The sequence below is a fragment of the Melospiza georgiana genome, chromosome 2 (assembly GCF_028018845.1).
Source record: "Melospiza georgiana isolate bMelGeo1 chromosome 2, bMelGeo1.pri, whole genome shotgun sequence".
Lineage (NCBI taxonomy): Eukaryota > Metazoa > Chordata > Aves > Passeriformes > Passerellidae > Melospiza > Melospiza georgiana.
In genome coordinates this window covers 113,824,976-113,838,691 of record NC_080431.1, presented here as the reverse complement: position 1 = coordinate 113,838,691, position 13,716 = coordinate 113,824,976, and positions in this window count along the sequence as shown.

Here is a 13,716-nt window from a genome sequence, read left to right as displayed (position 1 = left end):
GGGAAGGAGGTGCCATTCTCCCTTGCTGAAGGTCTGATGCAGTGTGGTGACATCCCAGGACTGGGACGTGTGGGAGAGCTGGTGTTACCTTGGGGCACTTTGGAAAGTGACTCAGCTGACATTCATCAGGACCTGCAAGACCAGAAGCCAATTTTAATTAAGATAATATTGGGGTGAGTGTGCACAAAACATCTGGTGCTGAACCCTTGGTTGTGTTTGGTCCCACACTGAAGCTTGGAGGCATTTAAATCTTGGAGTGCTGCAGGACGTGGCACAGAGGTGTAAGATGGGGTTTTGTGCTCACAGCCTGGGCTGGACACAGCACAGCAAACTCCAGCACAGATGGGGCCAGGCTTGGACTAGGAAATCTTGCTGGACCTAGGCTGAGTCCACCTCATAGCTTGGATAAACCAGTGCAGTGCTACAAATTTGCACAGTCCATGGATTCTGCACTCAGAGGTTTCTGCCTCCCTCAGCCTCTCCCCTTTTCACAGCTCCTCGAGCAGTCTGTGTTCCTGCCTCCCTGCTGTAGTTTTGCCTGCCTTCTGTTGTTTCCACAGCTCCCAGGAACAGAGCACCACATCATACACTGAGCTGTGGAAAAGGAAATGCAGTGCTTCAAAATGAGGGGAAGTTGGGAATAAATGCCCCAAATCAGCTCAGCTGTGGGACTTCCCAACAGCTCAGCCTCTGGCTTAGCTCAGGGAAGCTGGAGGCCACATTCTGTTACCTATTTCTGGGAAACCTCTCCTTCTTCCCAGACCAGTGCTCTGCCTCCCAAACCATAAGGTATTTTGGCATGAGATAACCCTGACACATTCTGGGGTGTGGATGTATCCCACTGTTCATGGAGCATGGACAGGAACTTGGGTCTGGTCACCTCAAAGTTTCCTGAAGTCATTTGTGAACAGCTGAATGAGCTGCTTGAGGTGGGAATGCTCCAACAGGAAGAAAGGAAAGCAGGTTGCAGCCAGGATATTTTGCTGTCCATTTGGTAGGATGCTTACCCGGGAACTGGAATATATTGTTACACATTCAGTCCTTGATAAGGCCTTTTTGATTTCACCACCAAACCACACAAATTCAAGTCCTCCTAGCCCTAATCTGTTTAAAAAACCCATTTCGGCACATGTGGACTGTATATTTTAAAAAAATACTTAATAGAAAATGTTAAACCACACAGAGAATTGAGTATTGAACTATATGATTCCCATTTAACATGGATAATTTGAACTTTTGTCACAACAAGAGGCATTCAAACACTTGCCATTACACACTCATGGGACCTGGAGAATTAGGACCAATGTATTTAGCATGATTTGTAATTTGTAATTATTTTCTTGAAGTATTAATGATGGAGTAGAGATTATTCTGTTTTCTTGTGTGCTTAACAGACACCAAACTCCTACTACAGCCAAATTTCAGATTTTTATTTACAGATTTCAAATCCTCTCCAGTGAGGTAATCAAATGCCTTGATAGCCTACATGTTGCTGAGACAGAAATCTAAGCCAAAATACATCTGAATTAATCTGTAAATGTAAGAAAGCCCTACAGATGTATGAAAAGAATGTTTGAAAATCAAGAGCTGCCAAATTGTATTTCAAAATCCACTTGGGCTAATAAAAAGGAAGAAGGAAAATTAACAGCAATCAGGGACTCTATATTCTTAATGCTCTTATAACAATGTATAATTGTTAAAAAACATTGAGAAGATGCCTTTCTTCAACATAATATTTTTCTATTTATGTGGAATATAAATATATCATATGACATATGAGATCTAGTTTTCAAACTTAAAATCTGAATTGCATGTGGGTTCTTTAGATTTGTTTTGAGGCTGTGTGTGCAAGTACAGCCAGGCACGTGCCTCAGTGACTCACTGGTTTGTATATGAAAGCCCAGGTAGAACAAACCAGGGAAGGGATGCACACGTCTCTCCTCTTTTTATGTTTTTACAGGAATCTCTGGTTAGGTTTGAGACCCCTGGGCAGTCTGCACAGAATCAGGGAACCTGGGAGTGCTCACGGTGAGGGAGTCAAGGGCAAGGCACAAGAAGAGGAATTTGTCTGTCAGAACGTGGGTGTCAGGCTGGGTACCCTGCATCCTGCTTATGTCCCTGCTCTGTGGCAAATCTGCCTTACTGGGAATCACAGACTCACAGAATGGTTTGGGGTGGAGGGGATCTTAAAGTTCATCTCATTCCAACCTCCTGCCATGGGCAGGGACACCTTCCACCAGCCCAGGTTGCTCAGAGCTCCATCCAGCCTGGCCTTGGACACTCCCAGGGATGGGACATCCAAAACCTTCTTTGGGTAAACTCTGCCAGGGCCTCACCACCCTCACAGGGAAGAATCCTCCTAAGCTCTGATCTAAACCTGCTCTCTGCCAGTGTGAAGCCATTCCCCCTTGTCCTGCCCCTCCATGCCCCTCCAAACAGACTCACACTTTTCCATAGGCCTCCTTTATGGGAAACCTCAATAAGGTCACCCCAAAGCCTTCTCTTTTCCAAGCTGAACAATCCCCATTTTTCCTTGGCCTTTTGAGCCCCATAGGCAGAGGTACCAGGAGTAGCAGCTCTGCTGGGGAAGGCCTGGGGGTTATGGTGGACCTGGCATTTGAAGGAACCCTGGAGTCACTGCAGATGACACAAAACCCAGGCTGAGGTGCCTCAGGAGGAGCATGGTCAGCAGTTATGGAAATTTATCTGCCTGTTTGTACTCAGCCCTGGTGGACCTCACCTGCAACACCACGAATGCATTTGGGCCCTCCAGTTCGGGAGAGAGGCTGAGAAAGAAGAAAGGGTCCAGAGCAAAACAGCTAAGGGTGTTTTTCTGGGGGGGTCTAAAGCATCAGGGCTACCAGGGGAGCTGAGGTTGTTCAGCTGGGGAAGGGAAGGCTCAGGGTGAATCTGAGGCAGCCACGGCCACAAAGCTGATGGAGCCAAATCCTTCCCAAGAAGGGGCAGCAGCCATAAGAGCTGTGGCTTGGGAAGGTCACACTGGACATCAGGAAAAGATCTTCCAGCAGGAAGGTGGTGCAGCAGTGGGCAGCTCACCCAGGGAGGCTGTGGGTGCTCCCTCCTCAGGAATTTACAGGATTTGAGTGAACAAAGCTGACCTAACACAGTCCTGGATGCTGCCCGACCATCCTGCTGTGAGCAGAGAGCTCCAGTGCTTCTCTCCTGGGAACATCAGGTGTTTTCATCTCCATCCTTCTCCTGGGTTTAGCCTTGTGCTCCTTCACATCTGAACATGCAACAGAAACATTTTCTGTGGCCACTCTCTTCTTACTGTTCGCACACAGCAGGAAAAATAGATGCTGAGGGGGTGTGGCACTGCAATTAATTCCAGGTTTTCACTTTAAAAAGAAAGAAAAAAACCCACTTATTTATTTTCTCAGCATTGGAAAGGTTGGAGACCTGCCAGGTCATTTTTGATGGTATTAGTTTTGCTTTTAGAAAATTAAGATCCTCTGGTAGCTGACACACAGGAATTTGTGCACGTGTGTGGTTTGCTTGGAGCTGTTGCAGCAAATTCTTAAATATGGAACAACCAGAAAAAAGCATTTCTTTCTTTTTTTTTTTTTCAATAGCACTCCTACACTAATTTAAAAATAGTAAACTGGGGCAAGGTAAGTATCACAGAGCCTGATGTGAAAAAAACACATCGATAGAAAATAAGGAATAGAATATGTGATGAAGATTGACGCTGGAAGTAAAAAAAAAAAAAAAAAAAAAAAAAAAAAAAAAAAAAAAAAGAGGAGAGGGGAAAAAATAACACAGAATAATGGAAGATGCAAAGTGATTAGGGAGCACCAAGAGAGATGGGAATGGGAAGTTGGTGACAGATGAGGCTGATAAGGCAAAGGGCCTGGAGGAATTCCTCGCCCCAGTAATCACAAAGGGAGCAGAAGGCAATATCCCAGGAACTGGGATTTGTTTTCCTCAGGGAAGGAAGGAAAATGTCAAAAGGTTTTACTCTGGCACTGGAGTGGATAATAAGGCAATTAGTACTATTAAAAAGTTCTCCGAGCACCCAGACTGGAGTAATAAATCATATCCCAGGATTGTAAAGGGAGTGGGAGATGCTGGAAAGCTTTGGTGGGACAGTTGTGATAACTTACTGGAATGGGAATTACTGAGGACTGGTGAGTGTTTAGTGAAGTTTGGGCATTTACAGATCTCTAAGCTTGACTGCACTTGACCCCAGGAGAAACCAGACACTGGTGAGTCATGGCTGTGTAGATTTGTAAGTGACAACATGAATATATTATTAAAAAGACACCATTTTAGCATACATGCCACAGGAGAAGTATTTAATACAAATTATTTGGAGTCTGCTGCACAAAAGATTTATGCAAATAATCCCTATTAATAGGATTTCTCAGTGCAAATCCTTTCTTGACAATAGGAGAAGAGCAATGGTATGCTTATGATTTACTTTTGCAAAGGGTTTCTGACATTCCTACAATTTCAAATGGTGTTTTTCCCTACATTAGGGACATTAGAGAGGAAGTGACTGGTAACCTTTTGCAAAGCTCTGTAAATATGTGAACTATGCATTTTCTCATCCACAGGTTGAATAAGAAGGGAGAGGAATACAAATCCTTCATATGCTATACCTACCCACACCTTCTTTTGGTCTCCACACTTTTGGATTGCTTGATGCATTTTAGAAAAAGCACAAATCCTTTATAATATAGTGTAACTGCTGCCAATAAAAATAACACAAAACACTTTTGCAAAGCTCTGTAAATATGTGAACTATGCATTTTCTCATCCACAAGTTGAATAAGAAGGGAGAGGAATATAAATCCTTCATATGCTATACCTACCCACATGTTTTTTGGTCTCCACACCTTTGGAATGCTTGATGCGTTTTAGAAAGAAACACAATTCCTTTATAATATGGTTTAACTGCTGCCAATAATAATAAAAAAAGTAAAATAAAATTTAAAATAAAATAAAATAAAATAAAATAAAATAAAATAAAATAAAATAAAATAAAATAAAATAAAATAAAATGCAAACTTCTCTGCTTGATATTGTGGACTGTGTGAACCCTGTGTTGCCCAGAGGAGCAAGATCTTGTTATCCCCATCCATCCAGGGGCTGGAGCTGTGGGCCATGCCCATGGTGAGGGTGGCAGGGCATGGACTGACAGCCCAGGCTCATCCTCCTCCCAGCCTGGAGCAGCCTGAGATGAAGAAGGGCTGAAGGAATGAGAGAGGCAGGAGGAAGGTCACAAGCTGTAAGGGTCTTTGATTTACCTTCTCCTACGGCTGCATTCAGCTCCTTCCTTGGGGAGCACCACAGGGAGCTCTGTTCAAGGGGAAAATAAGGAAATGAGGAAATGGGATGGGAAAATCTGAACCTTTTGAGCAGAGCAGCCTCTGCAGAAAGGGTTTGGATAAACCAGTCCCTGTCCAGCTGGCAGGAGGAATCAGCTGCCAGAAGATGCCAAGGAAAGGGTGGAAAAGATGCTTCCCAGAGTGCTTCCACAGTGCCCAGCACAGCAGCACACCCTGACTGGGCTGGCCAGAGCAAACCAGAGAGGCAGGAGCTGTGGGAGCAGCAGCCTGAGCAGAATAATCCCCACTGGGACAATGAGAGCAGCCTTCAGGGACACAAAGTCACCCCACCTGCAGCAGCCACCCTGCCCAGTGCACTGACACAGCCCCTGCCTGAGGGGCTCCTTCTGCAGGCCTTGTGCAGGCCCAGACCCCAGAGGTGTCAGAGGGACAGGACCATCCCTGCAGGGGGCTGACAGACCCTCAGAGATCCTGCAGTCCTGGTGTGGGTCCTCTGAAACCCTCAGAGATCCTGCAGTCCTGGTGTGGTTCCACACAGATCCTGTGTGACCGTGTTCACAGGGGTCCGAGGATGAGGGAAGAGATGAGGATCTGACTCCATGTTTCAGAAGGCTGATTTATTATTTTATGATATATATTACATTAAAACTATACTAAAAGAATAGAAGAAAGGATTTCATCAGAAGGCCAGCTAAGAATAGAAAAAGAAAGAATGATAACAAAGGCTTGTGGCTCAGACACAGAGTCTGAGCCATCTGACTGTGATTGGCCATTAATCAGAAACATCCAACATGAGACCAATCACAGATGCACCTGTTGCATTCCACAGCAGCAGATAATCAATGTTTACATTTTGCTCCTGAGGCCTCTCAGCTTCTCAGGAGAAAAAATCTTATGGAAAGGATTTTTCATAAAATGTGTCTGTGACAATCCTGCAATCCTCGTGTGGTTCAGGTGAAATGAAACCCTCAGAGACCCTGCAATCCTCGTGTGGTTCCCCAGCCTGGGGGACACGATGGGACTGCACTGCAGAGGCCACAGAGCTGCCAAGGCCACCCTTGACAGGACACCTGGAGCTGGGACCTCAGGCAGGCCCTGCCCTACTGCCCTCCTCCCCAGCTCCCCATGGGCACCAGCTCATCCTCCATCACCCCTCTGCTCTGCCCAGCACCTGCTGTGCCAGCTTGATGTCCAAGCTCATCTTTGGTTGAGTTTCAGCACTCAGGAAAGTTAAAGGCATCATGGAATTGACCTGTGTGTCCAAGCAGGCACCATCCCCTGGGCTTTGTGCTCTGTGACCCACCTGAGTCCCTGCTTCACCTCGAGGTGTCAAGGTCAATTCCTGGTTTTCCACACCATGGAACATGGACAAGACACAGCCATACCCCTGGGGTTTTTTTGCAGAACCCCTGAGGCTGGCAGGGACATCAGGAGCTCAGAGCAGATTTACCTCAAGGGACAACAGGCATCCCAAAAAAATCTGGTTATACAATGGGAGGTAACACCAAAAACACAACCTGATCATGCCTAATTTCTAATTTTCCTAATTTCTAATAATCCTTAATTTTCCTAATTTGGGGACCAGTCCCCAAACTGCCTCACCTTTTTATTGTTGTTATTTTAAAGGATTCAATATGTTTCCCTGCAGGTGTTTTCCCTCTTGAATCCTTGAGCTCCACCCTAAATTGCTCTCATCTTTCCCACCTCTGTAGCTGTACCTCTCTAATCTGTGCAGAGAATTTTTGGGGGTTTTTCATAGCCTGACTCGAGGTTACACAGCTGTGCTGTGCCAGAGCTGGGCCTTGGGTTCTTGGTATGGTGTTATGGTGTGGGGATTTTGGGAAAGACCTCCAAGCCTGTAAAACCATGGTTTACTCCTCAGGACACACAGATGGGCACTGCCCTGATTCTTATTGATTGGGGGTGACAAGGCAATGCCCACAGCTGTTACCCATCATTTTGCTGCTCCTCAGGAGCTGTATGGCATGCAACGCTGGTGTTTGCTTAGTGAAACTTGAGCACAAGTATTTCTTCAAGTTGCTGAAAGTGATACCATTCCTGTGCAGCATGTATTATTCTCAGTTTTGGGGCTGGGTTTCTTCCAGCCTGCTCAGCACTGGGAGACACTCACAGCCTTGTTTTCTCCTTGCTTCTTCCTTGATCCCCTTCAGGACAGAGAGCAGTGATGGAACTGGTCTCCCCAGAGCCATTATCTAATCTGGAATGGTGGTGTGAGGCATCCCCAGGTGCTGCATGGCCTTTCAAAGCCTGCCAGCCCTTCTCATGGAGGAGCAGCAGTGCTGACTGATCCTGGATGTCAGAGGGGGCTCCTGTTCCTTGAAAAGCAGGCTCCATTCTTCAGAGAAGGCAAAAGGAGTTTCTTTCTGAAGAGAGGAGAAGACACACCCAGAGCCAGGCACACACAGCTGAAGTGGCAGCTTCAGTCCCACCACAATGAGAAAATGCTCCTGAGTGATTCCAAAATCAGTGTATTTTGGGTTTGCTGTTTATCTCCACTGCTTTTCCTAATTTCCAGCATTGTAAGAAGTAGGAAGTCTGTGGTGTTATTACTCAGATTACCTAATGTAACTTTCCTTGGCTCAGCAATCAGTGACTTAGGCCATTGCAAGTTCAGTAGGGGATCAGAGGCACCAGACAGTTAAAGTCTCCCAACATTTTTATTGGAACAAAATTGCAAACCTTTATATCACTGAAAGAATTTACAGATTGCACATGGCACTGGTAGATGAGAGTACCAATTTTACGTCTGACAGGTTACCTCCCAAAGGACTAAACTGTGCTGCAGAGGGATAGAGATGGTTTTCAAATGGTCATTCCTGTCTCTTTCTTTTATGAAAACTGCCTATTTTGTGGCCAAGTGGTACAAAAGCAAAATAATTTGGAAGAGTTATTTTAAAGCTGAAATCAGGTTCTCAGAAAATCTGTCTCCCAGTCTTCCAGTAGGTACAAGGTTGTTATAAAGAGGATTATCATCACTTGCTCATCATGTCCATCAAAACAAGAACAAGAACAAATCAGCTTTGAAGTAAAGAAGATTTAGGACAGCAAATACAGAAAACTTCCTAACGATGGGAATCATGCAGCACTGAAAGACATAACCCAGGAATGCCCTTATATACCCTTGACTAAAATCTCTATTGTTGCACAGAGGGATTTAAATCACTAAATCACAATGCCATGAGAACCTTTAATCCTGGCATCTGCTATATTTGTAATTGGAATGGTTTTTTCAGTATTTTTTTTTTTAGAGCCTGTATTTGTATGCCAATGAATTGTATAAAACAATGAGTGGCATTTACAGTATCTCACTGTGATCTAGAAAGAGGTGGGGAAGCAACATTTGAAGGTGACACAAAGTTATCTGGCTTAGGCTGGGCCAATGGAGAGAAAAGAATTCCCAGAAGTTTTGTCCAGTCTGAGCATGAAGGCAGTGGGACAATAAAGCTGAGTTGGTTCTCATCTATGCAAAATCATGTCCAGCAGATGGAGTGACCTGAAGCTCTCTGCACAGTGCTTGGTCCTAAACCACAGACAGCAAAGTCAGGGAAAGACTGGGAAATTCACCTGGAAGCTCAGTGTAAATCAGTGGTGAAATCCCAAACAGGATGTTGGGGGATATTTGCAGTGGAATAGAGAACAGGTTCAATGTTGTGACATTTCAGTGCCATGAAGGTTTAGTGATTCCCCTGGAATTGTGGGTCTGGTTCTGGTCAGCCTAATGCTCTGCAGAGACCTGCTCAGAAGAGCTGATTTAGCTTAAGGAGCTTACTCAGATCTCTCTGCAGACAGGAATGGGCTCCGGCTCTCTCCTAGGAGATATTTCAAGGATCTCAGGGTAGGTGACTCTCCTCCAGCACCCCTCCAGAACAACCAGGGTTTCTCCTTCAAACAGAGGCAGCCCTTTCTCTATCAAGACGCAGAAATGTAAGGCATGATTCCAGACAATTGTGAGAGAAGTTGGGAAAAAAAAAAACCCAAATGAAAACTAAGGAAGCTGATTTACCCAGGGAGCATTCAGAACTGTACAAGCTGAGAAAACCAAGAGCAGGCAGACCCGGAACTTCTGACTTTTTAATAATAAGAGAGCAGAACTCCCCAGTGACACAGAGGCAGGGGGTGAGAAGAGAGGAAAGCTGTTCCACACAATGAGGGGATGAAACTTCACTGCCTTGACAGCCTTGCAGGATTAAAGAAAATATCATCCTCTCTTCAGCTGATGGGACACCCAGCAGCTGTGCTGGAAGGGCTGGAGCAGCCCCAGGGCTGGTGTTGCTGCATGTCAGATCACAGCTTCACTTGATGTTGAAGCTGGGCTCTCTCATTTGCCCTTCTTTCACCAACAAGCAGTTTAATCACTGGGTACCTCCTCACACAGATTCTGTGCTTCTTCCCACCGTGTCTGGCCCAGCTACCTCCAGAGACAAAACATCCCACCCTCTGGATATTCCTGTGATCTCCTCAGCCAGTTCTGAGTGAGAACACAGCTGCCAGATGAACAGAAGGAAAAGGGGACACAGGGAGAAGCCTGAATGTGCACCTTGATGAGCCAGATTGCCATGAGTGAAAGGCCATCCATCCCCTCACCTTTCCAGGCTGCTGCCAGGCTGTAACTGCAGGGGCACACCAAGATATCCTGGGTGAGAAACAATGCACACGCTCATTTGCAACATCCCACTGACCCTATTGTTTCTAATTCCCTGGCTCTACAATTCCCTGCCTCTTTTAACAGAAGCACTAGATTTGTCCCCTTCTAGTCTTCTTTAAAAAAGCCACTAAGCTTTCTGAGTTTCTCAGCATCGTCTGCTGATTTTCCTACCCATGGAGTAATTCTTCCCTTGTTTTCCCTTTTTGTTACTAAAAAAATACCCTGAAAGTGCCTTCTTAGTATAAGCAAAGAATATGAAAAGTATTTTATTTTGTGCTTTCTGATTTTGTCTCTGTATGCTCATGCTGAGCTATTTTTTTACATTCATTTTTAGCTATCTGACCTAGTTTCTATGTTCTGTACTCTCCCTTCTTGCACTTGAGATCATAGAAGAGCTTGTGATTTCACAGATATCTCCGACTGCATTTCCCATCCTTTTTACACACTGGGATATTTTGCGATTCTGCCGCTACAGTATTTGTTTATTTATTTATTTATTTACTTTTAATGAACCATCAATTCATTCTGGAACTCCTTTCTTCCATGGATTTGATTCCCACAGGAATTTATCCTCCGTATCAAGTCTGCTGCCTCCAAGCCCTTTGCCTTGAGGTTGGTGTTATCCTCCCCACATTCCCTGGGGCTTACAAATCCTGTAACTCTCACTGACATTGTCCTTCACTTTCACATTCCCAAGTTATTCCTCTCCCCTCCAGGATCCCCACCTGGGAAGTTGCTTTCTGTGCTGCTGCCTGGCAAAATGCTGGTGACACCCACCAAGGGCTGTGCCCTACTTTATCATGTCTCTCAGAACTAGGAGGGTGGTTAAAGACCCCCTCAAACCAATTGGCTCTGTTTCTTTGTTGAGGTTTTATATTTTTTTCAAATGACAGTGTTATCTGCCCAAGAGTCTCCCCTCTCTGAATTCCTTAGTTAGGGGTAAGAGGCAGAATGTAATGGATGTGATTTTCACTGCATTATTTCCTGCTAACATTTAGAGATCAGGTTTACCACGCTCCACACTCCCTGTCTGAGAGGGGATGTGTATGTCTGCTTTTCCCTCGCCAGCTCCTATTTCCCCAGTTCAGTTCACTGCTTTCCACTTCTCCCTGCTGCCCACAGCCTCATGCAGACCCTGCAGAGCATCCTGGTGGGAGGGGAGGGCAGAGTCCTGGCAGCCCCTGACCCTTCCCTGCTTCAGAGCTGCACAGAGCAGCAAGTGCCTCTTCCCAAGCAAGACCTCTAAGGGAGATTACTTCACCCTTCCAAAAAGTCACATAAATTAGGCAGTAAAATTTTGCACAAACCAGCAGCCATGACTTGACTATCAGGACCACTTTATTTCCCATTTCTTTAATAGGCAGCTTTTCTTCTTGAACATAGACCGCTCAAAATTTGATGCTGAGATCACTCAGCTCAGTCTGATTCGATCTTGTCATCTTCACTATGAACTGTCCCTACAATTTGAAACAGAAACATCACAGCTACATTAAATACCAATAAAATTATGTGCAAATACAAAGATTAACTCATTCTAACTTGATTTTTCACAGCATGATCCCGTCCTCCTCATCCACATAAAAATTATTCAGCCGCAAAAGGCCCTTGAGCATAGCATGACATTTACAGCATCTCTGAGTGTTTCTTGTTTGTTTCTCATAAATTTCCTTTGGTAATAACTTAGTCACTCAGCAACACTCTACAGCACACACATACATTACATGATTATCTCATATTTTATACAACACACGTTAAAGTAATTAATTTTCCCTGGCAAATGTCATACCAGTTAGTTCATCGTTAGGAGCCAAATATTTGTGCAACCATTTGTTACAAATATATGCACAACCACAGAACACTTCAGCTCCCTGCTATTTATTAAGTGTAATTTAAAGGGACACTGTCGAGGCTGCTACAGTCTCAACTTTAACGGTAGTTTTTGTTCCAGTTGAAATTCTCTTAAATATTAAACCTCTACTCATTTATTTATTTATTTGTGGACTAACCTTGCCACAGCATTTAGCACACAAAAATAAATATGGTCTTGCCGTGGTGTGGAATGTGCTAGTGACCAGCAAACATCTGGCCTGGCAGAAGGGTTTCTTCTCTCTTCTTTATCCTTTCATTGACAGAATCTGGAGTTTGGCCCATCTGTAAGGCAGAAACAGCAAAATAGGTATCTTGTTCATCAAAAGAACTGATATTAATCACAAGCTCAGAATGAACTCCAGGTGAAGAAATTTCTTTCTGTGCTATCACAGGTTGCCTCCAAACAAAGAGACAAAGCCCCACCAGGACAGCAGCTTGGATTTCAGTGGATGGAAGCCAAGTTAGCCATGAAGCATCAGGATCAGTTGCCTTGAAAAATGTATTATAAGGGCATGAAACCACCTCTGATATATAGTGAAGTCTGCTTCTCCCATGCCTGAAATTAGGTCTTACCCATACTCCTCACACACTGATACAAAAGCAAAGCCCTTCAAAGTGCATTTAGAGAGGGGAAGAGCAGCAGTGGAGCCACGCAGAGAGAAATTGTGCTCAGAGACTCGGCAGGCTGAGCCAGACGTCTCCATTCAAGCTAACAGCCCAATAAATCCTATTCCCTGCAGATCACTTATTCTTCAGCACGTTCAATCAACAGGTTTGGAAAGGAGGACTCGACACTTTTCTCACTTATTTTGGCCTTCTATGAGAAAAGCAGCAGTGAAGAAAAGAAGCAGAACAAGTGGGAATGAGAAGGGCCAGGAGGAATCACAAATCTAAGGAAGCAGGAAGGCAGGGGAAGGAAATATTGAAAAGAAAAAGAAATATTGAGAAGACATAGCAGAGGAAAGCAGAGATGAGAGTAACTGGAGCAGTGCAGCACATTGGTGAGAGAGAGTTCTTTTAGGTTATTGTGCATTGCTGCTTTTTATTCAAGGAAGACGAACTCGGACTGGAACAGGCAGAGAAAAAAGCAGAGTTGGGAGTTCAGGAGAAACATGAACTATCACACAGGCAGCGTGCCAAAAAGTCTGCTTCACTAAACTTGGCCAAAAGCTGAAGGGAGATGTGATTGTTATCTACCATTATGTAAGGAGAAGGCATTGGATGGCAAAAAAAAAAAGATACATTATTCAAAAGACAATGCCAAAACAAGGATCAAAAGGATCTGTTTCCTAAGAGTGCCCTTAGGCTGGAAGTTAGAATAAAGTCCTAATCAGCAAAGGAATTAGGTTTGGGGTAAACCTCAGTTCCTAACCCATTCATAATTGACCAATGTCAGGCACTCTGGGGAAGCTGGTATTGACCAAGGCTTTTGATCCACACAGATGACCCAGGTGCCATTGAGACAGAGCTTGATTAAGAAACGATTTCTGGTGTAGTGCCTGCAATTGCCAATATCTTGGTCTCTGTGACAGAGGGGATTGCTGTCACTCCTGCTCTGCTATTATCCTGGCAGGCTTCACCATTTTGAGACCACTTCTTGGAAACCCAAAATCCACTTGCTGCTTTGATAACTTACACTGCCTTAATTTTTTTTCCTATGGACAATGAGCTATCATATCTGAAGGAGAATGGATGAATTCTCAAAGCAGCTTTGATCTGTCCTAGATCCTCAAAGCAGCCTGCAAGAATAGCTTGAAAGCTTTTTATTTAAAATAAGTGTCATTTCCTCCCCTCTCATTTTGATTGAAACAGATGATGAATGCAGGGCAAATTGTACTGTAAGCTTGATCGTGAAAGTAGGTATAATTC